This window comes from Merops nubicus, unplaced genomic scaffold, assembly GCF_000691845.1.
Source record: "Merops nubicus isolate BGI_N331 unplaced genomic scaffold, ASM69184v1 scaffold6003, whole genome shotgun sequence".
Classification (NCBI taxonomy): domain Eukaryota; kingdom Metazoa; phylum Chordata; class Aves; order Coraciiformes; family Meropidae; genus Merops; species Merops nubicus.
The window spans coordinates 78278-98914 of NW_008598140.1; positions in this window are offsets into that span (position 1 = coordinate 78278).

Here is a 20637-nt window from a genome sequence, read left to right on the forward strand (position 1 = left end):
TTGCCTGCTTTTCTTCCCCTCTCATGACTGATGACCACTGCCACAGGCTCAGAGTCTGGATCCCCTTAAAATCTGGGTATATACACAAAGAGTAAGAGAGACCCTGTGCCAAAGTGCCTGCAAAATGGGGCTAAATACTATTTACTCTCTGTAAGCTCTGCATGAAAAAATGATAAAACAAGGTTAAATCTCTGCTTTTTCTTTTTCCCCCCCCCCTCTTTTTAATGCAGGGAAGGTAAGACCCCTGAGCCCTGGGGATTGCCTTTATTTTGCCTTTTATGATATTTACTAAAGACTTAAAGATGGGAAGAGGCAGAAGCCTAGAGAGTGTATGGGCTGAGATGAAAAGGTCCCGGATCCCCAGCGGGATAGGAAGGCTTCCAACAGGAGGCACAAGCTGCTCGGCTTTGTTTCTCAATTCAAACATGGTACCATGCACAAAAGGAGGCGAATAATATCGCTCTCCCAGGCCGCGAGCCCACGCCTTGCTGCTGCCCGTAATAATAATAATTCAAAGCCAAAAAAAAAGCAAGAAAAATTATTTGGGATTAAGGGTTCCCGTGTCCCACCTGCTGGCTCGGGGTATTCTTCTGCTGAATAGAGCTTCAGCTCCCCCAGACCTCGTGCGCCCCAGGGCAGGGTCCATCCCTTTCCGGGCCACCATTGACATGCTGTGGGATCCAAATGCCTGCGGAAAGATTCCTGGGGAGCTGACCGTGTGAATAAAAGGGAAACCTGTCAACGAGTCCACGCCGGCACAAACGCTGGGGTTGTGGGGAAGGTTTCCCGGCGAGCAGAGGTTGGGGGGACTGGGCAGCACAATACATGCTAATGCCTGAGCTGACTAGGGCTGGGCTGCTCAATGCCACCCCAGGAACTCCCTGTAATCTGCCATTATATCCCCCCTTTGACATGGCTTCCTTCTGCTTAACAGTCCGCTTTGGGCTTTGCTCCCGAGGTACAAGGCTGAGCTGGCCAGCCCCTTTCCTAGTCCCAAGGTGTATGGACAATGCTCAATTTTCTCCTAACAGCACAAATACAATGAGAGTCAAGCTAGACTTAGATGGCAATAGAGCATCTAAACCCACATCTTTTTCCCCACAGCTTCCCTTTGAGACAACAAAACCCTCTATCATCCATTGCATCCAAGGGTGAGAAGCTCCACAGCTTGCCCACAGTACAGGAGGAATGATCTCCTTCCATTTGACTTGGCTCAAGGTCCTACCAGTTTTATGCATCCCCTCCTCCATGAAGTCTACGTGTTCCCACAGAGCATCCTGCCTCATTAGCAGCCACCCATCCCCGTGTCCCACTCCAAGTGGTGGTAGGGACATAACTCAAAGGGTCAGAAATGAGCTCCTCTGCTCCCTTGCTCCGTTCACGGCACAGATCAGGCTTTTCTGAGTGGATTCAGGGGTTGTGAAACACTCCCACCCACAGCCAGGTTCAAATCCTGCTGCAAGGGCAGAACGAGTGGCTGCTCCTGAGCCTCTGCCATAGCCAATAGAGGAGCAACACCACCTGCACTGACCAGGCTGGAGGAGCATTATCACTTGCCTTGGGTGGCTGGAGGAACATCACCACAACCTTGGTCAGGCTGGAGGAACACTGTCTCCTGCCTCAGCTTGCCTGGAAGAGCATCACTGTCCTTCCTGGCTGGGATGGAGAAGTACCACTGACCTCCTTGGCCAGCTCCAGGGCACCTTGGCAGGCTCTGAATGAAGGTCCTTACGGGCCTTGCCAAGCCAGAAGGTCAGTGGTGCTGACAAGACGCCACAGCAGTACAGAGAGTGAAAGCTAAACCCTTGGAGGGAACTGAGCTCTGACTAAGGCTTCCTCAGAAAATAAAACCACTCTGTCGAGCCTCTCAGCTGGCTCGGAAACCTCCAGGGGCCACCTGGAAGCTGTGCCCTTTGCTCTCTGTTTAGCCCTGGCACAGTGGGAGCAGCTCAGGTAGCCCAGCACTGGCATTTTCCCTCCAGGCTCTGCCCTGCTCCTGCTGTGACCAACAGGGATGCTTCAAATGACCCCAGAGACTAGACTTCCATCAGTTTTATCCAGCACAGAGCAAGCCCTGAGAAGCCCATAAATAAATAACAGCATTTTCATAGGGTTTTGCATCAAAGCTGGTGGGGTTTTTAACTCGTTTACAATGATGAGGCCACACAGAGGGGAGCCAGCTGGGTCTTTTCAGAGGTGAGACACCATTTGCTCTAGATCTGCCCACACAGGGTTATGAGGAACCTATAGAGAAATTCACTCTGAGACAGCTTCAAGGTCCAGCCTGGCCCCTGTTGCATGTTTGGGTGTTCAGAACACACAGCTTCAGGCAGCCCTTGGATCCAAGGTGGCCAGGTGAGGAACTGGTAGAGGGAGGAGTCAGGAAGCCCCAGATATAGAACTAAGCTTCTATCTATAGGAATATATCACAGAATCATGGAATCACAGACTGGTTTGGGCTGGAAGGGACCTTGGAGATCATCTAGTTCCACCCTCCCTGCCACAGGCAGGGACACCTCCCCCCCCCGCCCGGGGCCGGGCCCCCTCCCACTAGACCAGGCTGCTCCAAGCCCCATCCAACCTGGTCTTGAACATAAGTTCTGGGTGCTCTGTCTCCAGTGACAGAGCACCCAGAGCTTCCCTGGGCAACCTGTGCCAGGGTCTCACCACCCTCAGGGTGAAGAAATTCTTCACATCTAATCTAAATATCTCTTCTTTCAGTTTAAAGCCACTACCCCTTGTCCTACCACTACATAGCCTTGTAAAAAGTCTATAGGTAGCTGTGAGGTCATGCTGGAGGAAGCAAAGACCCCCAAAAGTCACTGGAAGCTGTTAAAGACCCTTGGCAGCTTCCTGGCCATGCCACACTGGGGCACATGGGTGTTCATGCTTTGGCTGTTGATAACTTAAGGGGTTCTTTCAGCTTGCTCTGGGAACCTGTCCTGGTTTTGGATGGGGTGGAGTACATTTTCTTCCTAGTATCAGGTTCAGTGTTGTGTTTTATATTTAATATGAGAATAATTTCGACAATACACTGATGGGTTTAGTTGTTACTAAGTGGTGTTTATACTAAGCCAAGGATTTTTCAGCTTCTCATGCCCTGCCTGCAGGAAGCCTGGAGGGGCACAAGAAGCTGGGAGGGGACACAGCCAGGACAGCTGACCCAAACTGGCCAAAAGAATGCTCCATACTGTAGGGTGTCATTCCAGTATGTAAACTGGGGGGAGATGTCCAGGAGGTCCCAGGCCTGGCTGGGCATCGCTCAGCAGAAGGTGAGCAATTGCACTGTGCATCACTTGTCTTTCTTGGGCATTATTTCACTCTCTTTATGTTATCTTCCTTTTCATTACAATTATTATTGTTATTATTGTATTTTATTTTTATTTCAATTATTAAATTGTCCTTCTCTCAACCCAGTTTTACATCTTTCTGATTCTCCTTCCATCCCACCAGGACATGGGGAGGGGTGAGTGAGTGGCTGAATGGTGCTTAGTTGCTGGTTGGGGTTAAACTACGACAGAACACCCTTTGCTTGGTACTGGTAGTCAACATTGCAGAGTTTTTCCTATTTCAAATATATTTGTTTTTTCCCGAGCTGTTTCAGGGCGAACGCTTGAACACTAGCGCTGTCTCTGGTGGTAGGACCACAATACTGCTCTTCTGACAGAAACCTCTGAACGAGCTATGGAAATACAGACTCAGGGGTGGGCCATGCTGGCCTAACCCTGCTAGGTCTCATCTCTTCTGTCTGCTGAGGCCTTTTGCACAGATTCACAGACTGTTAAACACCAAAGTGGCCTCTAGGACTAACTCCAAAGGTGACAGAGTCCCCCCCACCCCAAACTCTACATCAACTCCACAGGCTCTGATGGAACCACAGCAAAAGTATCAAGCAAAACCCATCACCTGCCTCAGTTTAAAGACTCTGGATGAAGGAGAATCAGCCTCAAGACTAGAGGTACTTTCTTCATATTTGCAAAGGCTCTCCTGGTCACTGCTTCATACGGGAAAGGGCAGGATAGGCTGCGCTGCTTTGAAGAGGTACATCAAAAGGCCTTGCCAAAGAAGACAATTTGGAGGCATTATAGTTACAATGCACCATTGCATCATTCATCAATTATGTGTCAAAGCCCAGCTGAAACACAGCTTTCAGTAGGAGACGGTGATGAAGTGACAATCTCGCCCACATCTATGAAAAAGGTCTGCACCACATTTATCTCAGCGAGAACCGGGAGACTCTGGTAATTTTGTTTAATCTTTTATATGAGGTTCTGAATTTACAAGAGATTTGGTCTGGGTATCTGGCCAGAAAGGGAAACCCTGGCACCATTTGGGTCCTTAGTTCTGCAGTGTTGTGACAATCTCTGCAGCACCTTCTTGGACAGGTAATTTCGATGCCCACCAGGGTGTTGGATTTGGAGTTGTCTAAGAGGTTTCAGCTCTCCATTCAGCATTGCTCCCTCCTGTGGGGCTGGGAATTGCTGCGAATTTTATTTTGTTTTGAAAGAGGGCAGCTCTTGACTTCTGTTTGCTTCAGCCTCCAGCTGCTTTGCTCCCAGCTCACAGTGCATGACTTCTGTCCAACCCAGGACCTGCTGAGGCTTGGTCATGCTTGGTCATCGCAATCCCCAACCTGCCCAAATCCAGCCTTGAAAGGAGAGACCCAGACCAGAGCGGGGAGAGGGGCAGGATGGCCTCTCGCAGTGCACTCCCTGTTCCTGCTCTCCCAGTGTTTCTCCTCTAATAGGGCGCCTGCACTTGAGGTTCTGCACTTCATCTTGTTCATAAAACTGATGCTAGGCAGGATACTTGGCTCAGCTCGAGTGTGACCCACAGCTATAAATCTGCACCACTCCCCCTACTTACACCCCCATGGCGCTGCTGTCACTGCCCGTTTCGAGTTGAAAAACCAAACATGACATTTCCCAGGTGCAGATGTGTTTGTCTCCCCTGCCTTCCAGACTTCCTTGCCTTCTCTCTGTTTTGGAAGAGAGATTTAGCAGGCTCTCCTCCTGGATGGAAACGTTGAGGCAACGGCCAGGCTGGGCTGGAGGAACTGCTCTGACACCTGGGGCAGACGGCTGGCTGTGGCACTCCAGCCACCCCATCAACCATCCCGTGGGGATGGAGGCCTTGGAGGACTCCAGAGGAAACAAGTTTTCTGCGTCCCAACACTGAAGTGGTGGGGAGAATGGGGAAGGTTTCCTGGTGCTCACTGGCTGCAAGAAGAGCTTCATGGAGTAGAGAAGCAAGTTGTGAGAGGAGGACAGTGGGGAGAAGACCAAACAAGGTGGAAAACTGATCTTTTGGCAAGGCACTGAACGGAGCTCCAGCACTTCTGCCCTTCCCTCATATGCACCCCATACAACCACTAATCCAGGCTCTGCTGCACAGCTCTGTGGGTGGTTGCTCTTCAGGGAGACAATGTGCTGGGGCCAGAGCATAAATGGAGTCTAGAGGACCTTGCAGCCTCCTTACCTTTATGAAAGGGTAGACAAAATACAGTACAACTGAGGATCAAGATTTTGGACTCCAAATGGTCCCAACCACTTGTAAACCCCTAACCTATCCTTGTTAATTCATATGAAGAACCTGACCATGTCCCAGATGTGTGATCCATAGAAGCAGAAGTTAAACTACTGTTACTACTAATATGCTAGTAAAATTAATTGCAGTAATGCCACCTTTGGCTCAGAAACCCCTAAACTACAGGGAATACACCAGCCAGCTACTGGCACTTGGTTGCTCCCTACTCAAACACCTCCCAGGGAGTCTGATGCTGCTCAGGCTGGAACCAGGATCCCGCAATAACAAGTCCTTTCTTCTGACCAGTATGGCCAGACTAAGGTCTGGTTACAGAGCCTGAGGCTGTGATTCATCCCCACTTATTGCTGGCATTTTAACCCATGACCCTTTTAGGCACCTGGCTGCTCTGACCCTCATTAGTAGCCATGAAGGATTTCCACAAAGGAAATCCAGAGTGCAAGGGGAAACATCTTCCCACTTCCCAACCAGCACATCCATGATTCTGCAACCGCATCACCATAGGCACAGGTCAAGGATGGCAGCAGTCATTTGCGTGAGTGTTACCTGGAGATGGTAAGTCCTGACAATACATCACTCTGAACTTTCTAGAAGACCATAAGCTAAAAGCTCCCAACTGCAACCTGGGGACTCCAGTTTCTTGGGTGAAGGCAGCACTACTAAGCGGCCACGTCCTGGAGTGATGTCCCTACAATGTAATCTGGCTGTCCGTGTGCCCCCTGATTGACTTATGGGGACAGACATATCCCCAACCCTGCTCCCGTGGCAGCCCTCTGTGACTTTTATAGCTTATTGCCTGCTCGAGCACCAGATTTTCTTCTGTCTCAGTGCAATGTGGAGGTGGGTCTTATTTCTGCAGCTGGTGCTAGAAGACTCCTCTTCAGATCGCACAGTGATAAGTGATGACTGGGGCTCTTTATGACATTGCTTAATGAGCTGATGACATTTTTACGAATGAAGAAAGTCCCAAGATTATTAGACTTGCTGATTCTTCAGAGATGCCACGACTCTCCCCTGACTAACAAGCCCCATTCGCATTCTTCTCAGCAGATGAAATCTCTGCAGTACACTTTCTCTTCCCACCTTCCGCCAAAATTGTCCTCTCCTTCTGACCAGCCTGAACTCAGATGGGGGAACAACCTTGCTATCCTTTCAGTGGGAAGCTCTGGCTTCTCTTGCATAGGATGGGAGGCTCCCAAATCAGAGGTGTCTGTGGCACTGTGGGATGGAGCCTCTCAGGCTGGGATGGGAGAGCGAGTCTGGACATTGGTTGATCTTTTATTAAGGTCAGGAGAGGGATGTGGGTTGAGGTGTGCACAAAGGCACTACTGTGTATGGCTTTGCAAGAGCCAATCCTGCCTCTTAAAGGGATAAGATGGCTTTGAAAGAGTGAGTTAAGTGTGCCAGGGTATATGGAGACTTTGTGAGGGGCTTTTCTAAAGTCCCACACAAGAGGCTGTTAAGGAAACCTGGTTACCAGAGGATAAGAGGTGAATTCCCATCTTAAAACCAGCCTCCGGTAGCAGAGACAAAGAGATTGAACCCTGCAAGGCTCGGTCTGCGGGGAGGTGAACAGTGCCTGAGGCGCAGGCACAATTACAAATAATAACACTGAGCACTTTCAAAGCACTTGGTAAACACGATTAACTAATTAGTCAACTCTTTACTAATTAACCAGTCACAGGACTGGTGTGGCTCAATATGTTTAATGATCCGGAGAGCAGTTGAATAGCTGGGGGCAGCATCTGCAGAGGACATGGTGGCTGAGTAGGGTATGGATGGGGAGGGTGAGATGAGCTCCCAGGGGGGAACGGGGCTTGGGCAGGAGGGGACTCTCACTCTGGACATGGGCAGGGGCTGGACCCTCTGATCCTGCTGAAGACAGAGCTGTCCTCTTCTCCTGGCAATCCCCTCCCCACCTCTCATCCTCCTCTCTGGGTAGGGGACTCGCTGTGCATCTCCCATAGATGTTAATGGGTTAATGTTCATGGCTGTTCAGGCAAAGCAAGAGGGAGATGGAAAGTTTCAGACATACCCAAAACACTCCAGTCTGAGATCAGGCTGAACGACATGTGAACCCCCCAGAATGCCATGTACCTCAAGCTTCACACTAATGTTCCCCAGCACAGTGTGGATGAGCCTCCTCTCTCTTCCCTTCCAGTAAACTGAGAATTGGAGTAGCATCGGCACAGGACTGGGGACAATAAGAGAGAACTGGGACCAGGGAGCCTCTGTGGTTGCTGCTGCATTGCTAAATGGTCAGCTCCCCCCACCCATGCCTCAGTTTCCCCAGGGCAGGCACAGTGTGTGCAGCGCAATGTCACACCAGATGTCCTGCTCAGATCCCATAGCATCGAGTTCTGTTTTAAACAGAGCTACAGTTGGAAGCTTCCCCCAGAAACTGAGTGAAAAACATTTCCCCAAAAGACACAGGGGACTGGTTTTTACCCCTACTGCTCATGCCTGTCCTGCACCTTTTTCTCTCTGCATGAGTCCCTACCTTCTTCTGCCTGCACACACTAATCCCAGCAGGTTGTTCTCCAAGATGCTTCTGGTGGCCCCAGACTGTCTCTATGGCTTGCAACAGGCACCACACCCGAGGGAAAGCTGCTCCTGGCTGGAGGTTCCAGCACATCCCAGAGCCCTGCAGGGTACCTTCGTGGCCCTGCCATGATCCTGCCACTGAATGCCACCTTTTGGGGCTGAGAATAAGTGTTTCCTAGATGTAATTTGGGCATTTACAGTCCAGGAGTCTGAGACCAAGTGGTTGTGTAATTAAACACGGCATTTCACAGTGTCACAGATGCATCTAGAACAGATCTGTATGGCTGTGCTCATAGCTGACATTAAAACACCTCATCACAGATCCTTCTTCCCCAGCACCAGGAGGAGTTTATTCCCTGCAGGAGAGATCTCCTAGGATTGAGGGAGCACCATGCAGTCCCAGAGGTGCTGAGCAGGGCTGAGCCATCAGTCTCCCAGTGCCATTTTTGCTAGGATATGTGAGAAGTGCTGAGCTTTCCATGGGACCTGGAAACCTGTGACATCCAGGCACTTCATCCAGCACTGATGGGACCACATGGCCAGACAGCATTTCAGCCACTGCCACAGCCTCTTACGGGATCCTTGCAATAAAAGCCAAGCTATGGAGAAGGTCTGGCCTTGGGGTTGTTCACCTGGAGCTCTGTTGGCTGGATGGGCTTTTTGCATCAGACATCCCCAGGGAATTGGGGAAGGGTACCCAGTGCTTGGCAGGAGAGACAGAGGACTGGGGCAGGACCTGGCAGCTCTGCATGACATGATGCCACTGAGTGCTGTGCTCATGGTGATGGAGAATACCACCTTGCTGGAGTCATCACAGAGCGCCTGAAAAAAGCATCTTCTAGCTGGCCCCTGGATCTTGAGAATGAAGGTCTGCCACTGGGCAAGCAGCTCCCAACTGAATTACAAGCTTGCCATTGTGGTAGAGAAAGTTCCCAACCACAAACACTTGATTCTGAAGTTACCAAGAGAGAAAGGAAGAAAGAAAATTCTCCCATGCAGAACAGTTTTCTGAGGCTAATAGAGAAACCCCTGTGGCCTGAATACCCAAGCTGGGGAGCCTGGGGAGCCTGGCAGGGAGGCTCGGGGTCTGGGTGTCTGCATTGTAGCCAGGTTACCATGGCTCACCCACAGTGCATCCACACGCCGGGGGTCTGCTGCTTTCCTGCATTCAATGGGCTCTGCTCTTCCAGCATTGAGAAGGACAGTTGATTTGCAGAAGAAAAGCAAGTCCTTAGTGGTCCTGTCATGTCATTGCCCAGGGGGGTTCACAAAAGAGTGTGGGTGCAGCTCAGAAAGGGGCTGCCCGGGTTGCCCCACAGCCCCTGGCACAGCTGGGGAACGATTGCCCGTGGGCATGGTGCCCAGGAAGAGGTGCTGCACCGAGGGGCACCTACCTTGCCCTGCTCACCCAGGCTCAGACACAGCTCGGTCCCTTGAGTGTCCCACATGTGAGACCTGAACAACAGCAGCTAGTAGTGAGGACACAGAAATGGCCACGTTGACTCAGGTTCATGGCTTCAGCTGGTATCACCCTGGGCAAAGGGAACGCTAGGACCTCGGTGCCATCAGAGACACTGGTCAAAAGCCACCAAAGCAGCCAGGAGGGACACAGAGACCCTATTTTTTGGGGGGATTCTTCCCAAATGCTTGAGCTGAGACCCAGAGCAGGGGAACCAGTGGGGATGCTCAGGCCATGGGTGCTCCACAGGACACCCCGGCTGCCCGTCTGTCCATGCAATGTATGGGGACCCTTGCTCAGCTCCCTTTTGGGGCTCTCCTCCACCAAGTCCTGCCAGTGTTTGCAATCATGGGCCTGGGGGAGGGGAGTTGGGTGCTTTGGCCGTGCCTGCCCATCCCCCTCCCCTCCTCCTGGGGGATGAGAACTGAAATAAAAGGTCCATTTCTTTAGAAAGCCAGGCCTGACTATGGGAAGGGTCCCTGTATCCATGCAGCTCACCCGGCCTCCCACTCCCCTGTTTAGTAATCTCACTTCTGGGCCTGAATTCATTCAGACGTTGTGAAGGATTAGCTGACCTTTCTTTCAGCGCTTGGTAAGCTGGGGATGTTAAAGCTTCCCAAAAATTAAACTCTCAGGAGGCTGTCTCGGAGGCTGGGAGCCTGGGGAGCTGCTCAGCGGCTGTGGCTGCTTCCCCAGCACCCATCCTGGGGCAGGGACAGACCTGGGACTGTCCCTTCATCCCCCCAAAAAAACGCTCAGGTACCCATGCACAGCCTCAGTAAGCTGCTGTCTGGCCCTGGTGTGAGGGGAACCAGACGGGTTTCTGTCCTACGGGATTGTTTGGTGGCTTTTCCTCTTTGCCATGTATCGGTTCCAGCTCCTGCTTTTCCTGGCTTCTCTCTGCCACCGTGAGAGGGTGGGATAAGGGAGAATGTGAGCCCATCAGCCTGGGAGCTGAGGTTTGGGGAGGTGGGTGAAAGCGGTCTGACAAGAGGTGAGGCTGCCACAGCTAACAGAGACAAGCTGCTCTCACCTTCGTGAGGGAGCGTTCACTCTGAAACCTAACAGTGGCTTGTGGCTTGGATACCATTTTGCTGCCTTAGGTCTCAACCTCGAACTGAGCATGAGGATTTATTTTAAGCTCCCAAGAGCAAGCGTGAGGAGTGACATACATACAAAGTACTTCCCACAGAGGTGGAGTTGGGCTTATGACAAGGCTGCGCTCCCCTGACCAGCTGAATCTGATTTTCTGAGCTGCTCTTTGCTGGGTGCATGAGAGATGCAGGAAAATTCCTCTTTTTCCACATTTCTGCTATAAATCTTCCCCTGACAGTGACTCTCAGAGCTGGGAGCTATCTCTGGGAACAAGCAGAAAGGGCACCACTATCAAAGTGCATTCAGTCTCCCTGCAGCCTGGGACACAGAGCAAGGGAGGTGAAATTGCTGCTTCTCCCACTCAAAGATCCTGAGGAAGTGGACAGAGTCAGAGGGGGAGCTGGGGCTGTGTGGTCCATGTCCCACCACCTTGCAAAACACTGCAGGCTGCCTTTGAGGGACCCTCCTGCTGCAAGAAGGGGTTGCAAGGACGACCCTGTACCCTGGCAGTCCGGGCAGCCAAACTCCTGGAGGCAGCACCTTTCCTGTCTGGCTTCAGACCCTCCTGTTCAGGGTTTTGTTGTTGCATCTGGCAGAATGGGAGAGAATTTATCAGTGCAAGCAAAGCCCGCGTGCAGCCAAGCCCGACCTTCTGCCCAAACCCAGATGGAGAGAACAAACTGCACCGAGGGAGAGCAGGGCTCCATCCAAAGCCCACAGAAACTGGTGGTGGAGCTAGAAATTGTTTTTCCTCCTCCCATTTGCTTTCCTTCTACATCTCATTTGAACTGCAGCCGTTTGCATATAGAAAGAAGCCAAGAAACCCAAATACTGCCACAGCAGCAGCAGCTGAGCCACACAAAAGTCTGACTCAAGCAAACCCATTGCTGGTCTCCTTCTCTTTCCATCCACTTGAACCCGGGTTGCTTTACAGAAGCTGCGAGGGGGCGTGAGGGGACGCCTTTGTTATCCGTTTAAATCGCTCGTTTAAACGGGCAGCCGGCTTCTAACGGGGCTAATTTTATAGGCACCATAACCCGGTGCAAGGAGTTTCTTTTACGACTCTCCACTCCCCCTGTCTCAGGCAGGAGCAAGGGCTGCGGCCGAGCCCCAGGGAGCTCGCGCAGAGCTGCCGTCTCACTGGCAGCAAGCGGCGCTGGGAAGGCACAAAAATAAAACTGTCTTATGAGATATAAATTAGATTATTGCTCTGGGGAGATGAGCTGCTCGGCTCACCCACGGGGCTGCCGCCGTCAGAGAGCATCTGTTGCAGTTACAGGTCCTTCCAGCCTGGCTGGCAGAAATGACCTCCCAAATATTTCAGCAGCAGCTGGAGCACGCAGAAACACTCCGTATTCTTTGGACAGCTGAACAGCAAGTGCTTGGTCTGTGCTAAATCGCTCGCTGGTGGCCCCACCTCCTCTGAGGACTTGGGGCAAGGGGGTCCAGGGTCCCCTTGCTTAAGGTAATGGGGTCCAGATTGTCACCTTGCAGCAGGTGCCGGGGGCTGAGCTCATCTCTCTTCACAGGTTTGTACACTGCAAAGTGCACCCTTGGCACTAGATCAGCAATATTAATTGCCCGTGAGAGGAAGCATATAATCAGCCTTCAATGCTGTATAATTACACAGAAATTACCAGAAGAAATTAATTCCAAAAGGTGAACATATGGGCCGCAACGCTGAAGCTGAAGCTGGATTTTGCCTCTGGTTACTGCCACTCATAACTGAGGGCAGAATCTAGGCCAAAAGTGTGTTTTCTAGTTCGTGATTTATTGTACCGAAATGGAGCTGGTAATGAAAACCGTGCTCCACTTAATACACAGTCGACTTCCAACAAAAATGCCAGCAGGAACTCTTTCTTCTCCTTTTTGTGCTGCAGCTGCTCATCAGCAGAGCATCTATGAGCTTGGCTGTAATGCTATGGCCATGGGGAGAGGCACCACCAGCCCACGAAACCCCAACGCTCACGCCAGGCTCAGGGGATGGGCACTCCTCCATGCCCCTGCCAGCCCTGGACCCTCCTCTGCCTCTCCCCCATCCTCTCACACCTTCCCCCATCTGAGCAGGGCTGAGTTTTTATTGCAGATTATTTCAGCAAGCAAATAAAAATCAGGATCTATAATTTTATTTCAGCACACTGGTCTCCAAAGTACCCCCATGGGCTGGCTTGGGCATGCTGAACCTGCCCCACTTTGCTGCAGCATTGACCTCTTCAAGCCAAACCATGGGGGTGCTGAGCACCCACTGCAGCACCCAGAGCTGAGGGAGGCACATGGAGTGAGAGCTTTGCCTTTTCCTGACACAACCTGTTGCTTCCTAGCCTTAAAAATGCCATTTTTCCTCGTGTGCACAAAGCAGCAGGACACCTCCTTTCTCCCTGCTGAAAAGAGCAGGTGGAAAATGCTTTGAGGGAGCCCAACGGTGACAAAGGGACCCTACAGCCCTTCCAAACACGGGGCAACCTGTGGGAAACAGTTGGGAGATGGCCGAGTGCCACGGCTGAGCCCCTTCGTGGCAAACGGGAATTCATTTGCATGCCAAAGTGGTAGTCGGGCACTTTCCAACACGGTGCAAGCATATCAATGTATCCCAATCTTCCATATCTCCCAACCATCGCCCAGCAGAGCACTCCCCTCAGAGAAAAGTCCCTCTCCGGCGGGGTGCTGGAAGAGGGTCCCAAACCAAAGCTGCCCAAATGAAACCCCAAGTCCCAAGGGCAGGGAAACGACAGGGAGCTAAAAGGCACCGAGCGCGGGCACACGGCGGATCTGCAGCAGAGCTCCCCCAGCCAAAAACGTGCGTGCCAGCGACAACAGGAAACTCGCCGGCTGGGTGACAAGTGTTGTGGCCTCTCCTTAGCTCTCTCACTGCCTCAATGGGTCCTGGGTGACTCTGCAACCAAGGTCCCATTCAAGCCAGGAAGAGTCGAACCTTGGGGATATGTGGCAGGCCAGCACTTCCCACTTCTCTTTCAGCTCATGGACACCTATAAATTTTCCAGGGACAGTGGTACAGTACATGCCTCTGCTGCAGCCCCTTCCACAGGCTCCTTAAAAGAAGTCCAGGGCCCTGAGAAATTCATTAGGCTAAGCAATTAACAGTGATGCATGTGAGTCTATGGAGCTTATCTCTGCCAAAGACCAGAGGACAAACTATATCAACCCTTGAGCCGAGGCAAGTGAGTCAAATTATTGGCAATAAATCCATTTATTCCAAAAGCTGACCCACTTTACATTCCTTTATTTAACAGAGCTGCTCTGGAATAAAGGGAAACTAAAGTCTGTGAGTCTTCATGCCTCCCTGGTTCGCTCAGCAGAGCAGGCTGAATTCTTGTTGCTATTATTAGCTCTGCGGTTGTTGTTGTTATTATTATTGTTATGATTATATGCATTTCATTCTCTTTTGGGTAATGAATAATTTATGACTCTGTCTCGATCCCCTTTCAATGGATTCACTATCCAGGGAGACTTGCTGAATAATTTGGATCATTCGTTTTCAAGCGCACGGGCTGCCGACAAATTGTTCGCTTTTCATTCCTGGGGACATTCATTGGTCACCCAAATCAGGGGATTTCTTTGGTCGCCCCAAGCACGTGATGTGCTGTCTGGGGTTTTGTTGGGATTTTTTTTTATGGGGGATTGCATGAAACCTTGAGAAGTGGAGACTAATAAATAACTCATCGTGGGAGGGGGGGCTGCATTTCTGGAGAAATCGGTTTGCCAAATTTTTGTGACTGTTTGGTGGTTTCGCAGAGGCTTGTGAAAAGTAAACGCTATGGAGCTTATTAAACATGATTTCATGTTTTACAGGCATCACTATTTTTGCCATTTGATTTGATCAAAGCTATTATGCAGCTGATTATTAAGCTTTTGCTCAGTGCTAACTAGAGGAATATTCCACTATTAGACCTGCTGCGTTGCCTAAAATCCTGGCAGCAAGTGAACTTTCAAGAGGTTTGCATTTGGAGATGATTTTACCTTAAAATCAAGTGCCGGTTTTAACCTGTCTGTGTCCACCAGAGAGGGTTTCAGGACCTTGCAATGCCCTGATCCTGCACACATGGTCCATCCCACAAAAGCAGCATCCCCCCAGCCCTGGGCAGGCTCTGAGATTGAGAGCGGGACATCCCCAACCACACGGATGGCTCAGGAAGGATGAGCAGTGCTCCTCGCTCTGCTCAGGATGGAGATGGTTCACACATCCCCCTTGGTACCCACAGTTTGTCTGGGAGGTCCACCCTTGGGCAGCTCCGTGAGAATCATTAGGACAAGCCCAGCTCAGCTGAAAAGTGAACAGAGAGCAAAGCTGTGTTGGCCCACAGACGCTCTTGAACCTCTCTCTGCTACGTTAGATGATTCCCTGAGCCCCAAAATGCCACGGGAGAAAACCAGATTCACCTCAGAACCAACAGTGCTGTGCATCACCGCTCGGACTCAGGCATTCCCAGCTCGATGTGGTGTGGTCTCAACCCCGTAAGCTCAGAGCATCCAACTCCCTGCACCACAACAGCCACCAAGGAGAAACTGGCTGTCCCCAGGGCCCCGAGCCCAAGGAGCCCACCCCCTCCCTGCCCCGCACCGCCCGCTGCCTGCGCTGCCTGCTTCGCCCCGATTTACGAGCAGCCTGTGAAGAACAGACACTGGGCTGCTGGGCTGAACAATGTGGGAATATTAGCCGAGTTACAAAAACAAACAAACCAAACCCCGCCGGGAGCCTGTTTCATTTATCTTCTTTTGTCCGGTTTTGCTTCAGCGTGAAAGTCGCCCTTTCAAGTCCAGCAGTTGTGTTCCAGCCCCGGCGGGTAGCTGATCCAAAGCGTTACACTGAGACCTTCCCAATGGCATGTTTGCACAGTTCAATTCATTTCTAAATATTCAGCGGCGTTTCCCTCCCTCCTACCCTCCCAGGACTTTTTGCCCGAGAGCTGAGGGTGTAAAGTACAGGGCCGGGGATGCTGGTGCACAGAGCCTTTGTGTGCAAACACAAGCTGCTGTTTGTATTTGCCTTCACACTGTCAGAGCTCAATTGTGCGCGCTGCAATCCTGGCTACCAGTCTGCTTTCAATATCCGCCCAGCCATCCCCGCTGCCAGAGGGACGCTCCCCCTCGCCGCCCGCTTTGAAGAAAAGTGATTTCATTCCACGAGACTTTCGGCAATCACATTACGATCTCCAACATGAACCAGAACCGACTCCCTGGTGCAAAAGGGCAGCCGGAGGCCTGGCTGCACGGCCCAGCTCGGGCCAGGCTGCACGGCCAGGGAAGGCAGAAGGATGCCCGGCAGCTGCCTGCCTGGTTCTGCGCCGCTTATTAGATCAGGCTGGAAAAACAACAGCCCCCTGCCAGCCCCGGGAGGGAGCAGCAGGCTTGGGCCGTCCTGTGGATGCTCTATGGGCTGCTCTGCTCATCTCGTGCTCCACCATGGCTGATTTTTAACACCAGACATTTTTAACCTCACCCATAGGGCTACCCATTTACCTTCCTGCTTCCCTGTTTGATTTACATGGTTCTGATACTTTTTGCGTGCCCTCCAGGCTGGATTTGCTGCTGGGACAGGTTCCTTGTGGTTATGCATTAGTACATGTTGCAGTGGCCAGGGGTGCAGGAAGAGCCAGGGCCTCCCTGGGTGTGGAGTGGGAAGGTCCAGCATGAAGAAGAGGCTGAGAACAGGAAGATTTGAGTCTTGCCTGCCCGCCCTGTCTCCTTCACCCCTTCCCACCTCCTTGCACACGTCCCTTCCTAGAGCATCTCCTGACCAACTAAAGATCGTATGCTAGAGCCTGAAGGAAAGTACTTCTGGGGCTGTTACAGCAAATCAAGGTGCTGCATGGAGCTGCTGGGCACCAGACAATCCTCTGCGGGTGTAAAAAATCCCTTCTCCCGATCAGATGCACTGTCCTTGCTCTCTCCATCCACTATGGTCTGTCCGCCTAAGACTGGACCCTAAATACCCAGATGGCTGACATAAAGACACGTTAATTTGCCCCAGAGAGCTGCCATGGAAATAATCAGACTCATGGAAATAATCAGACTTAGTCAAAATGAAGCACAGATCACAATGATCAACATGGCACCAGGGTACAGCCTGGTTGGAATCTGGATGATGGATGGCTCCAAAATACCGTGGTGAAGATGACATAGACTCCTCACCCATCCTTCCATCCAAGTCTGTGAACTTGGAGTACGCAGGCATGTGTAAAGACAGTGACTGGGGACAGAGCAGCTGGGCTTCTCCTCCACAAGCTGGGAGCTCGCAGACACAGCACGGATATGGCACGCAGCCCGGAGAGCGAGCGCACGGAGCGGGGACTGCTGAAAGCTCTCCTCCTGCGCTTCTTCTCCAATTCCCACCTGGGGCAGGGAGGGGAAGGAAAACCCTCCAATCCCTAGCGCCCTGAGAAACTGGGGAGCACTCTTCCCACTCCATCATGCACTGTTGTGGAACCTGTGACTACTTCTCCATCATCAGAAAGCGTTTCCCATCCCAGCAGCTCCCTGCAGCAGGCCAAAAATAATTAACTCTGCTGTAAAACAGACCCACAGAGCCTGGCTGCTCTCAGCCAGAGTCAGTGCCCCAGCTGCTCCTGCCTCTCATGCTGGTTTTGCCCTTTTCTAGGTGAATTTGGGGGTGCTGGGTGCATGCTCCTGACTCTCCACCCTCTTCTCCCCAAACAGGGCAGATGTCAGAGCTGTGACCCTCAAGCAGAGAAAAAAAATGTCTCTGAGACACCCTCAAGGCTGTTCACTCCTACCCACAACAACATTCCCACCTGCCTGCCCACGCAATCTCTTTCTCACTGCTCATTTTTGGTAGAGGATGGCAAAAAAAAAAAAAATCCTCCTTTACCTTTAGAAGCTACTCCATCCCTGGGGGCACACCACGGGAGCAGGGCTGGGGGCTGCAGCTCCCCACGCAGCACCCCAGGCACGCTGCCCCTGCACAGGGCTCAGCACAAGGGGAGATCCCTCTCTGGGTGATACCACAACCTGGGTGACAACAGCCAGAGGTCCTGTCAGCCCATGATCCTCTGTGACGTAACTTAGAAGGACCCTGCGCTTCAAGGAGAGTCGATGCAACATCCCCTCCAGTGCCAGCTGAGCCCTCGGGGTGCCCAGCACTATCCCCGCTGAGCCCTAGGATGAAGCAGGGTCTCTGGCCACACCACTCCGTCTGTTGTTAAACTCCAATCTCCTCTAAAACCAGTGCTGCTCAAAATAAATCCATAAACCAAGCTCCCAGCTGAGTTGTGTGCCCTCTCCAGCCCCGATACGCTGCCGACACGGGTGCTCATCGGGTCAGAACTTGTTTCTTGACTATCTACTAAAAAAAAAAAAAAACAAGATTTTTTCCTCCCTATAAGTTAATCCCCTGCCTTCTGCTGAGCCTAACGCAAACTCCCAGCCGGCGAGTGACTGAGCTCCTTCGTGTGCCTGGGATAGGGCAGGAGCAGCTGAGACTCAAGATCCCCAACAGCCTCCATGGCTCACAACAGGAAAAGCCTCCCTGTCTCCTTATCAGTCCCAAGGGCATCCTAATCCCCCTATAAATGAAAGCTATTATACAGATATCTTTTTAAAAGCCTGCCTGCCACTTCAGCCAGGCAACCCCGTCACAGACATCAGGGGATGTTTTTGCAGCGTGGTTCAGGGAATTTTGTTGGAGCGTGGGTAGCAGAGGTGAGCCAGTGCCAGTGGCCAGAGCTGGCTTTGCACCAGGTGAGGATCTGGCCTGTCCCTTCCTGAGCTGTGCTTTGATTCCCTCTGGGCACCAAGCCCTCTCTCCTGGGACCCGGGCTGAGCCCCGCCACCGTGCCAGGCGGGTGCCTTGTGGGAAGCAGCGGGGATCTGGCAGGGATGCTCAGGGAGGGGAGCTCGGGTCACACAAAGGAAACGTCCCCCGATGATCCCAGCGGCAGAGGCCAAACGGCAGCCACCGCTCAGGGACACCCTGGGGACAAAGCAGATGTGGCTGGGGCGGGCCGAAGCCCTTCCCTGGGTTTAGGCTACCTGTGCGGGCTGCTGCTGGCGAGAAAACCTCCACCTCCCTCCAGGCTGCTGCCTGAAAACTGGGGACCTGTTTGATGCAGTTGTGAACAAATCACAGAGAAATGATCCAGATGGGGTTGAGTCTGGGGGCTGTGAAGCCCCGTCACAGGATAAGGGCTCAGCCCCACCGTGGGCAGCCATCAGTGCCTCCTAGGAAAGGTTGGATGTTGTGTTTGGTGGGTCCTGGTGCTGGTTTGAGTTTTTTTCTGCTATTTGACAGCAACACGGGGTGAAATGATGTGTCACCTCTGCAATGCTATGAAGGTAACCAGCTGGTTCCAGTTGTCCTGACCCAAAATCTCCTTTGCCTGAAGGCAAAACCGGCTGGGGAAGAAACAGATCAGAGCACCCCAAAATCCTCCAAAAGATCCCCAGGAAATCCCAGCTTGCACAGACCAACCCCTACTTGAAATAGCCCACAATAACCACAAAAGCCCCTAAAACTACTGTACCAAAAAGCAGGGCATCCCAAAAAGGTAGGCAGGAGACTTAGGGCCCAAGACAGCAGCAACCTTCCACGGGCAGAAGGTCCGTCACCCATCCCTGAGGAAGAAGGGGAGATACATTAAGAATACAAAGACAGGCTCCTGTGTCCCAGCTGCCCCCATTTCACAGACAGGTAGGAAAACCAGAGCCCCAGGAGGGTTTTTACAAGCAGGATCCCCATGGGCAATGGAGACCCAGGAGCCCCGAGTGGTCCTCAGGGAGGCAGCACGTCCCCCGGGGCGGTCACAGAGAGTTGGCCGAAGCGAGGACAGTGTAGGCTGAATAAGGATGACATGCTTTGGCCCAGAAAGTGGAGGGCAGAGATTAGCCGTGGACAAGCTCAAGGGAAGGCAAGTGTCCAACCCCGAGTGCCAAGCCTGGCTTTGTTTTAGCCTTAACTGTGCTTTTTTGTTTGTTTGTTTGTTGGTGTAAAAACCTTTCTGTTGGAAATCAGTTTAACTTTAAGCTTCCTGAGAATAAAAGCCTGTGAGAAAGCTCTGCCCATGCAAGGCCCGCTTGGGAGGCTACAATGGGAATCTCGGCAGCTTACGGGCCCATATTTCTATGGCTACAGCACCCATCTGCTCAGCAATACAGTGTGACCCACAGCTCCTGCAATTCCCCATGCAGAACAACCCACCAGGAGCTGAACCAGGACTGGGGTGCAAAGAACCTGTGGCTCCATGGATGGCACACGGTGCCACAAAAGGTTCAGCTCACACAGGGTCAGTTCCAGCTTCTGGCTGGTGCCATGTCACTGGAGAAGGTGCCTCAGTTGAAGTGTTCCCCTAGATTCAAGGATGCTTTGATACTGGTTCTTGTCCTTCTTACCCCACGTTCAAAGCACTTTGCATAGCCTGAGCTTTATTCTCTATAAATGGGGAAACTGAGGCACAGCGGGCAAGGCAAGCCTGAGTATACGAAATTATGACTATTCCTTATATCCTTAGAAGGTATCAGCACACAGCAGCTTCAAAAGCCACCTGTCAGCCTTGCCTGGCTGGCTCAAGCTGGGGACATAGTTGTGCTGTGCTGCCCTGCTCCAGGCAGCAGAATCTGTCTCAGATGGACGGAGGGTGCTAAAGCCTGGGAATCCTGTATGGGCACCCTGGGGATCCTGCTTGAACACCCCGAGGATCCTATATGGACATTCTAGAATTCCTGCTCAGAGCTTCTTTGGTCAGATAAGAAACATCGCTGCTTTACAGGGTGACAAAGGATGCTTGTAACCTTCCCTGTCCCTCTGGAAGAGACAAGCAGAGTAAATGCCAGGCACACTCAGACCCCTATACCTCTCAGAGAGGGATTTACAAAGCCATATAAGTCCTCTGCCTGACCCCCATCCCACCACGGTGCCCAGAACTGAAAGAGAAGAGGGTGGAATGGATGTTCCCCTGCCTGGCCAGGTCCCTGACAGCTCCGCTGGTCCTACCTCCCACTCCACTTCCCACTCTGCTGTGGAC